The sequence below is a fragment of the Lathyrus oleraceus genome, chromosome 7 (genome assembly GCF_024323335.1).
Source record: "Lathyrus oleraceus cultivar Zhongwan6 chromosome 7, CAAS_Psat_ZW6_1.0, whole genome shotgun sequence".
Taxonomy (NCBI): domain Eukaryota; kingdom Viridiplantae; phylum Streptophyta; class Magnoliopsida; order Fabales; family Fabaceae; genus Lathyrus; species Lathyrus oleraceus.
Window position 1 is genome coordinate 104,533,528 of NC_066585.1, and position 10,695 is coordinate 104,544,222.

Consider the following 10,695-nt stretch of genomic DNA (forward strand, 5'->3'; position numbering starts at 1 on the left):
CATAACAGGAATGAGAAACGGCGCGGTGGTCTGATCCGATGTTGTGCTCAGATGCTATTCAGGTGGTTTATGGGGTATTTGCCTTCCCGAGGTGTTTTTGCTTCTCTTGATCCTACGGTCAAGTGGTCGGTCAGATTGATGGGTTTGCGGGCTGCTGATATAGCATGGACTCATAATGGTTTGGCTGGATGGAATTTTATATATAGCTGCGGGGATTTTCCCAATGTGCCTCTTATAGGAGTTCAGGGCTGCATTAATTACAACCCAACGCTTCTTAGGAGACAGATGGGGTTCGCTATGGAAATTCCTCCCCTTGAGTGTGAGACTCAGGAGTCCTTTTACTTCCCGGTTGAGGGTAATCAGGCCAAGCTGATGCAGGTGTCTGGGTCATGGCGTAACATTCAAAGAAAGGGCAAGGTTCCGTTTGGCAAGGTCAACAACCGGTATTTTCCTCTATTCGATGATTGGCTTCGGAAGAGGATTGAGATCACACATCTACCATTTCCGGGAGGTGATCCTTGGTGTCCTATGATTGAGGGTCCGCGTTCTTCTGTCAGTATGGAAGAATTCCTCGAGATGAAGAGAGCCAGAGATCAGTTGCTTGCGGAGAAAGCTGAATTGGAGATGAGTGTTGCTCGGATTCAGACGGCCAACCAGGAGATCAGAGTGAGGATGGAAGATCAAGATAAGCGACATGCATTGGAGGCAAAGCGCTTTGAGATGGATACTGCCTACTATGGGAAGGTCAGTCAGGCTTTGGCATCTTCAACAAAGGAGCACGACATCACCAAAGAGAGATTGGCTAGGGCTTCAAAGGTCATTGAAGATGAGAAGAGGAGGCAAATCCTAGTGAGGGATCAGAGGGATGACAGAGTCAGAGTTCTCATTGCTGAGTGGGAGGCAAAGCTGAAGATCAAGGAAGCGGAGAATGTGAAGACCATCGCTGAGAGAGATCATTACATCGCCGAGAGGGATCATTACATGGCTGAGAGAGATTATTACTTCAGGCAGATGAAGATTCACCAGAAGGAGGTGGGGAGATTACAGTAGGAGAACACCGAGCTCAGGTTCACCGCAGAGTTCGCGAAGATGGTTGATGATATAGGGCCACCTGTGGGACCCTCATCAGGCTAGACCTTTGTCATTTGTGTTGGATTACCGTCAGGCATGTTGACGGAATTCATTTGCTTGTATTTCTTTCCCGATTCTGGAGAATTGTATCAGCTTTGATGTATGACTATGGCACTTATTGTGTATTTTGCTATGTGATGGTTATGTTCATTTAGTGATCGATCTTCAAGCTTTATTTGCTTTACCGTATGCACTCACACAGCACACACACATGGTTGGGGGTATTTTGCTAAATCATATATCTCTGATCTGTATGAGGAAATCGAATGATGAATATCAGAATATTGCTGCCAGATTATGTCTCGATGAAACCGGGATCGAGAGACAAAGTGTTCCTCATGTGGATAAACACTGCATTCATGCATGATCATAATAACTTGTGTTTTATTTTGCAGGTATCCGTTCTAACGTGCTCAATTGAGGAATCATTGCTCGTGCTCGCAGAGTTGTACCTTTGCACTCAACACGTCCTCACAGATACTTCACGCGACGCAATACTCCCAGACTAATGGATCTCCCGAATACAGATATCCTCGAGCTGAAAGACAAGATGAGCGAATTGATCAACATCATGCAAGGTTTTGCAGTTGGTCAGAAGGCTTTAGCTGACAAGGTTGAGAAGCTCGAGCAGGCTTCAGCGGCAAATAGTGGTGTGAACCTGGATGGTGTCTCCAACCAGGGGCTGGGTGGTTCCAGAGACGGTGGAAAAAGAACAACAGTGGGTATAGTGAACAATGCTAGAGGTTTCGGTGCTGAGGGTGGTCAACCTGGTCAGAATATGAAAGATAGTCTGTTCCCGCCTTTCTTCGGGGTTGATGACGATAGAGAGGAAGATAGAGAGGCTGATCAGTTCTCTATGCACAACGAACTGTTTGGTCAGTACGGTGCCCCACCACAGAACAAAGAGATCCAACTGCTGGCTGAGAAGATCCGGGCCTTGGAAAGTTATGCCACTCCTGGGGTGGTCAACATGTCGAATATGGGGCTAGTGGAGGGGATTGTGATCCCGCAGAAATTTAAAGCGCCCACATTTGATCGGTATAATGGGAGCTCCTGCCCCAAGACTCATCTGCAAGCATTTGTCCGTAAGATCTCTGCTTACACCATGGACCAAAAGCTGTGGATGTATTTCTTCCAGGACAGTCTGTCCGGAGGCTCACTGGAGTGGTACACCAAGCTGAAGTCCTCAGATATCAAGAATTGGCAAGATCTTGGGGACGCATTCTTTAAATAGTATCAGTTTAATGCTGATATGGCTCCGAGTCGTACCCAGCTGCAGGGTATGTCTCAGAAGAATAACGAGGGGTTTAAAGAATACGCTCAGAGATGGAGGGAATTGGCTGCCAGAGTGTAACCTCCACTAGTTGACAGAGAGATGTCTGATCTCTTCATGGGAACCCTGCAGGGGGCGTTCGCCGAGAGGATGGTTGGTTGTCCGGTGACGAACTTTTCAGATATAATGGTGGCTGGCGAAAGGATAGAGAGCTGGCTGAAGCTCGGAAAAATACAGGGTAATGCTTCTTCGTCAGGGTCAAAGAAGCCTTTCAGTAATGGCTAGAGAAAGAAAGAGGGAGATACCAGTGCGGTGTATGCACAGAGAGGACCCAATAGGGATCGTTACTTCCAGCACACTGTTGCGGTAACTATTCCTGCTGATAATCAGCAACAGCAACAGCAGCAACCTCAACAACAAAGACAACCCTTTCAGCAGAGGCCTCAGAGGGCTGGGTACCAAGTCAGGGGGAGAATGAACGACCGACAGTTTGACAGGCCTCCTGTAACCTATTCCTTTTTGCTGAAGAAGTTGATGGACTTGGGGCTGGTACAGCTAAGGACTCTGGCACCTTTGAGACCTGATCAAAGGCCAGCCAATTATGATGAGAGTGCAAAGTGCGAATTCCATTCGGGTGCTCCCGGACACAATATAGAGAACTGTAAAGCTTTTAAGCACACAGTTCAAGACCTGGTGGATTCGAAAGCTATCAACTTCGCACCATCTCCCAACGTCAATGCTAATCCCATGCCCGCACATGGTCAAAGGGGGGTGAATGCTATCTCTGAGGAGGGCCGAATCGGGTTGTTGAGGGTTGATCAGTTGAAGACTCCTCTGGCTGAGGTTAAGAGGCAGTTGTTGTTGAATGGGGTCAATCCGGGCTGCGGTGTTGATTGTGATGAGTGCACTATTTCTGTCAATGGGTGTGATTTGTTGAGAGAGACTGTCTAGGGTCTGATGGACGATGGAAGTATTCTGATTGAGAAGAAGGCTGATTTGGGGAAAGATGAAGTCTCCACCATAACAATTTATTTTGATCCGGTGGATTTGTCTACTCTGGCGGAGGCGGCTCCAGTTACCATCACGGTACCTGGACCAATTCCGTATGACAAAGATGATGTCGTGCCTTGGCATTATGGTGGGGAAGTATACTGTAACGGAGAGAGAGTGGAAGAGCAGACTACGGATGAAACCACCGTTTCAAAGGTGGATAATGCCGGTCCCAGCGGTTTCACTCGCAGTGGCAGACTATTTGCTCCTGACGCGTTAAGGAGAGAAGAAGGAGAGAAAGAGAAAAAAGAAAAGGCCGAGGCTTTAGCCAGGGCGAAAGGGAAAGCAGTGGTGAATAATGGTACTCCTGATGTGACACCGACGCCCGTGGGGTCGGAAGAGAAACTTGATGATGATGCAGAGGAATTCTTAAGGATCATCAAGAAGTCTGAGTACAAGTTGGTGGACCATTTGTAGCAGACTCCCTCCAAAATATCGATCTTGTCGTTGCTGTTAAGCTCTGAGGGGCATAGAGAGGCTCTGTTGAAAATCTTGAAGAAAGCCTATGTTCCTCAAGAGATTACCATAAACCAGTTGGAGACGGTCGTGTCTAATGTGCATGCCAGCCATGGGTTGGGCTTTACTGACATGGACCTGACTGTGGATGGGAGGAATCACAACCGGGCGTTACACATAGCAATGGAATGCAAAGGAGCCGTGCTTTCGCATGTGCTGGTTGATATCGGCTCCTCATTGAATGTGTTGCCGAAGAAGGCTCTGGCTAAGCTGAATTGTGACGGGTTGATCCTGACTCCTACCGATCTGATAGTAAGGGCGTTTGATGGGTCGAAGCGGGCCGTGTTTGGAGAAGTTGAGCTTCCGGTGAAGATAGGCCCGGAGGTGTTTAAGTCGACTTTCTATGTCATGGATATTCAGCCAGCATACAGTTGCTTGTTGGGTAGGCCGTGGATCCATGCTGCTGGGGCAGTGACCTCGACTTTGCACCAAAAGCTGAAGTATATATGGGAAGGACAGGTTGTCACCGTGTGCGGAGAAGAGGACATCTTTGTCAGCCACCTGTCCTTATTCAAATACGTTGAAATGGACGGCGAAATATGGGAGACGCCTAGTCAAGCTTTCGAAACCGTTAAGGTGGAGAATGCTCTTTTTGCGAAGGAAGAAGAGAAACCGTCCATTTCTTCATACAAGCAGGCCGCTGAGGTAGTGAAGAATGGAGAGGCTCCTGGTTGGGGTAGAATGATGGATATCTCCACAAAGAAGGACCGCTTCGGAGTGGGGTACCAGCCTGGCAGAGGCTCGTCGGGACAAGGCAGAGGACGCCGTACGTCGGTCACATTCACTAGTGCCGGAATGCTGGATCCGGATCACATCTGCATGATGAGTGATGAAGCTAATAGCGACTGTGAAATAGACCAATGGATAAAGCCGTGCGCACCAGGGATGGGAATCCAGAACTGGAAGGCTGAAAAGATCATCCGGGTCACTCTGCTCGAAGAGTAATATTTTCCTGTTTTGATTTTATATGCATGAAAGCCATACGTGTTGCCCGACACGTAATGGTTCATTGTAAGGGCCACCTCATGTTTAAAATTTGCAAGTTTTGCATCATCAATAAAAGGATGTTTTTCAGTTAAAAGTGGTGTTCCTTGTTTTTCATTTATTTTTGCAGTTTAAAAATACAACAAAATAAAAATGGCAATGTTTTCATTTTTCTTTTTGTTTTGTCTCGTTCCGGTTCTAAAGCAATGCATGAATCCACATTCATGCAGATGCGATCATTCTCCGGATCTCATTGATAACAATCCTGTTACACCCTTGTATGACTTCGACAATCCAATCTATCATGCTGAAGAAGAAGACGAAGAAGATTGTGAATTGCCAGGGGAATTAGCCAGGTTGTTGAAACAAGAGGAGAAGGTGATTCAGCCGCATGAAGAGCCGATTGAGGTTGTGAATCTGGGTACCGACGAGGTCAAGAAAGAAGTGAAAATCGGGGCTGCTTTGGAGGCGAGTGTCAAGAGCAGAATGGTGGCGTTGTTGAAAGAGTATGTCGACATATTTGTCTGGTCTTATCAAGATATGCCAGGGTTGGATACCGATATTGTTATGCACAAGCTACCGTTGAGAGCAGATTGTCCTCCAGTGAAGCAGAAGTTGCGCAGAACTCGACCTGATATGGCGATGAAAATTAAAGAGGAAGTGCAGAAGCAGTGGGATGCTGGTTTCCTTGCTGTCACTAATTATCCGCCGTGGGTCGCGAATATCGTGCCAGTCCCGAAAAAGGATGGGAAGGTGAGAATGTGTGTGGACTACCGAGATCTGAATAGAGCTAGCCCAAAGGATGATTTTCCGCTACCTCACATTGACGTGTTGGTAGACAATACAACTCAATTCTCGGTGTTTTCCTTCATGGATGGCTTTTCTGGCTATAATCAAATCAAAATGTCGCCAGATGATATAGAGAAAACAACGTTCATTACACCGTGGGGTACCTTTTGTTACAAGGTGATGCCATTTGGTCTCAAGAACGCCGGTGCTACTTATCAGAGGGCCATGGTGACTTTGTTTCATGATATGATTCATCATGGAATTGAATGCTATGTTGATGACATGATAGCAAAGTCCCAGACAGAAGAGGGGCATTTGGTAGATCTGGCCAAGTTGTTCGACCGGTTGAGACAGTTCAGACTGAGGTTGAATCCAAACAAGTGCACTTTCGGAGTGCGGTCCGGTAAATTGCTGGGGTTCATTGTAAGTGAGAAAGGAATCGAGGTTGATTCTGCGAAAGTAAAAGCAATAAGAGAAATGCCTGAACCGAGAATGGAGAAGGAGGTTCGTGGTTTCTTGGGTAGATTGAACTACATTTCACGGTTCATATCTCATCTAACAGCCACGTGTGAACCTATATTCAAGTTGTTGAAAAAAGATCAAACGGTCAGGTGGAATAATGATTGCCAAGCGGCATTTGAAAAGATAAAAGAATATTTGCAGGAGCCTCCGATTCTGATGCCTCCTGTGGAGGGAAGACCGTTAATTCTGTACCTGACAGTCCTCGAGGGGTCTATGGGGTGTGTATTGGGGCAGCATGACGAGTCTGGTCGAAAAGAGCATGCCATATACTACCTTAGCAAAAAGTTTACCGACTGTGAAACAAGATATTCACTGCTCGAGAAAACTTGCTGTGCTTTGGTCTGGGCTGCTCGCCGACTGAGGCAGTATATGCTGGTTCATACCACTTTGTTGATTTCCAAGATGGATCCAATCAAGTACATTTTTGAGAAGCCAGCATTGACCGGACGGGTTGCAAGGTGGCAGATGATTTTGACAGAATATGATATACAGTATACCTCTCAGAAAGCAATCAAGGGGAGTGTATTGTCTGATTACCTCGCCCAGCAACCCATTGATGATTATCAACCGATGAAGTTTGAATTCCCTGATGAGGACATCATGTTTCTCAAATCGAAAGATTGTGAGGAACCAATCCCGGAGGAGGGGCCTGACCCTGAATCCGAATGGATTCTGATGTTTGATGGGGCCGTTAACGTGAATGGTAGCGGTGTTGGTGATGTTTTGGTTACGCCGAAAGGATCCCACATTCCTTTTGCTGCCCGGCTAACATTTGAGTGCACCAACAACATGGCTGAATACGAAGCTTGTATATTGGGGATTGAAGAGGCGATCGATTTGAGAATCAAGAACCTCGTCATATATGGAGATTCAGCTCTGGTGATAAATCAGGTTAACGGAAAATGGTATACGCATCAGTTTCATTTAGTTCCATATCGGGATTACACGAGGAGATTGTTGACGTTTTTCACCAAGGTGAAGATGCATCATGTGCCCAGAGAAGAGAATCCTTTGGCAGATGCTTTGGCTACTCTGGCTGCCTTGATTAAAGTACAATGGTGGAATCAGTTCCCCAGTGTTGAAGTTGGACGTCTGGATAGACCGACTTATGTGTTTGCTGTTGATACAGCGCCTGATGAGGAGAAGCCGTGGTATTACGATATCAAGCGCTATCTGGAGACGCAAGAGTATCTTGAGGGAGCATCTAAGAAGGACCGAAAGACTCTGCGGAGGTTGGCCATGGTGTTCTATTTGAATAAGGATGGGGTTTTGTACAAGCGGAATTTCGATTGGGTCTTGCTCAGATGTGTCGATGATAGAGAAGCAAGCCAATTGATGAAAGAGGTTCACGAAGGATCGTTCGGTACCCATGCCAGTGGGAATGCAATGGTGAAGAAGCTGCTGAGGGCAGGCTATTATTGGATGACGATGGAGGCCCAATGTTTCAATTTCGTGCGGAAGTGTCATAAATGCCAGATTTATGCTGACAAGGTGCACGTGCCTCCTAACCCGTTGAGTTTGATGTCGTCTCCATGGCCGTTTGCTATGTGGGGCATTGATATGATTGGAAAGATTGAGCCTACGGCTTCGAATGGGCACCGGTTCATATTAGTGGCTATCGATTACTTCACCAAGTGGGTAGAAGCAGCCTCTTATACGAACGTGACGAAGCAGGTCATTGCCAGATTTCTCAAGAGAGACATCATTTGCCGATATGGGGTTCCCGAGAGAATCATTACCGATAATGGTTCTAATTTGAATAATAAGATGATGGCAGAACTGTGCCGGGAATTCAAGATTGAACATCACAATTCTTCTCCCTATCGTCCGAAGATGAATGGGGCGGTTGAGGCAGCCAACAAGAATATAAAGAAGATTGTGCAAAAGATGGTGGTAACCTATAAAGACTGGCATGAGATGTTGCCGTTTGCATTGCATGGGTATCGAACGTCGGTGCGCACATCTATTGGGGCAACTCCTTTCTCATTGGTATATGGAATGGAAGCTGTGCTACCGGTTGAGGTTCAGATTCCCTCTTTGAGAGTCCTGATGGACGTGAAATTGTAAGAGGCTGAATGGGTAAGGACCCGGTATGAGGAGCTGAGCCTGATTGAAGAAAAGAGGCTGGCGGCTATCTGTCATGGGCAGTTATACCAGCAGAGGATGAAGCGTACTTTTGACAGAAAGGTGCGACCTCGGGTATATCACGTAGGTGATATGGTGCTGAAAAGGATCCTTCCTCCTCAAAACGATCGAAGGGGCAAATGGACACCCAATTATGAAGGTCCATTCGTGGTCAAGAAGGTTTTCTCTGGTGGAGCCTTGTTGTTAACAACCATGGATGGCGAAGATTTTCCATCCCCTATGAATGCGGACGCAGTTAAAAAATACTTCGTATAAAGAGACCCGCTGGACGAAAAGAATAAAATAGTCCAGGCAAAAAGGGGCATCCCGGCGAACCAAAAAACAGAAAGAAATGGTTCGGGCAAAAATTAGGGATATAAAGAAAAACTGTACACCCGGCAAGTCGAAAACCTGAAAAGGCGACTTGGGCAAAAAAGGGTATCCCGGTGGACTGAAAACCCGAAAGGGCGGTCCAGGCAAAAGAGGGATTGAAACGAACAACTGCGTCTGGCATGATCGTTAGCGCTTTGGTTAAAGCATCATGGATAATACCCGGTAGGGATCAGTCAGAATCGTCTTGTTCAGAAGGCAGAAAGCACGGAGAGTCTGAGGACATATGGGGTGTAACCGAGTTGGAACTCGATGAGATTACGGGTTTCACATTGCCATTAGGATAGATTTTTCCTTTTGTGCGCAATTACCTCTTTTCAAGAATTGCTTCCTTTGTATTGCTCGTTTGAGCCACACTTCAAATCAATAAAATGCACATTCAGTCAAATAATTTTGTTTTTGTTTTTCATTACCGCTTTGATTGCAAAAACATCCGATTACTTTGATAAAGAATCTTGCATTTTAAGGCATACAGGTCCCTTCCAATGCATGCTTATAAGATTGAAAATTTGAAATCTTATTCGGAAGGTTGAGTGACCCAAGTGTTGAAATCTTGACACGCCAGGGGCACGGTTTTATCTAACGATCTCTTTTGCAGGTACCGTTAGATATTTTCCCTCACTTGCCGGTTGTGATGTGGAAGCTTTTGACAGAGTAAATCCCCGTGGAGTCCGATCAGGGACGAACGAATGAAAGGACGGTGAAAAGACGACGGTGAAACGTACGACGATCCTTGGAATTAATCAAGAAGACTCTTCAAAGTCTGAAAATTGAAAAGTCTGTATAAGTCCCAGGAGTTCGCTTTCCGTCGAGCGCGAAGCGGTTTGGAATACAAGATGATGGAGCAGAAAAGTCTAGACGAGTCTGGGAGTTCTCAAAAGTGGAAAGTTGATAGTGGAGTTAGATGGGGAATGCCAGGGTTCGACGAGACGGAGGGTGTTCAGTACCAGAATTGCCTCATCTCCCCAAGCAGAGTCGTGAGGACTAACTCCCCAGTAGATTCGAGGTCTCCCTAGCAGGGTCAGGATGGTTATCCCCAACAGGTCTTAGATCAATATTCCCCAGTCGCCAGGCCTGAAGGTGACAATTTCCCCAGCGGAAGTATCTGTGAGCGGTGGTGTACCAAGCAGAGGCGGGATTGATATCCCCAGCTGGTCAAAACAGTTGTATCCCCACAGAATGCGTTGGTTGTTACTGCCCCAGCAATTCCTCGAGCGGATCAGGTGCGATGGAGGTTATCCCCAGCAAGGGTTGCCTTTTCCCAACAGCAGCGCTATTCCCCATCAGGGTGGAGATCGGAGTGTTGACGAGTTCCTCTGCAGAGTATCTCGAGCTCCCCAGAAGAGTCCCTTGAGGGGGATATCTTTTATACATTCATCATGAAAAAATAGCATAGCATGTTGCATAGAAAAATAAATCGCGTAGCATTTCCATAATTATGGAGCATTACGCTGAAAAAAATCAATCATGCATCATTATTGCAAGCATGAGCTAGTCTCAGACCGTGGTTACCGTTTGAGAAGTGGTTGCCTGAGGGTGAAGGTGTTGCTCTGAGGAGTTTGGCACCGTTTTTTTATCAACAGTACTTCCCTAGTAGTGCGATACTGGAGGAAACTTTTCCGTCGGACAGAGATGGAAATGAAATCAAAGGACGTTACGCGATTAGCGCGACTATCGGGGTTCAAAGGGAGAAAAGGAAATGTTGAGGCATTTTCTGGAGATCGGGGTTCAAATGGAGAAAGGGAAATGTTGAGACATTTTCTGGAGAGCGGGGTTCAAACGGAGATTAGAGTTGAAGATTAAATCCGGGATGAGGTCCTCAGGGTTATCTTCTGTTCATGTGTCACCTTAGACTTTGGCTGAGGCCAATAGAGGTCGTTATGGGTGTCTTCTGAAGAAGAGATGCACATGTTACC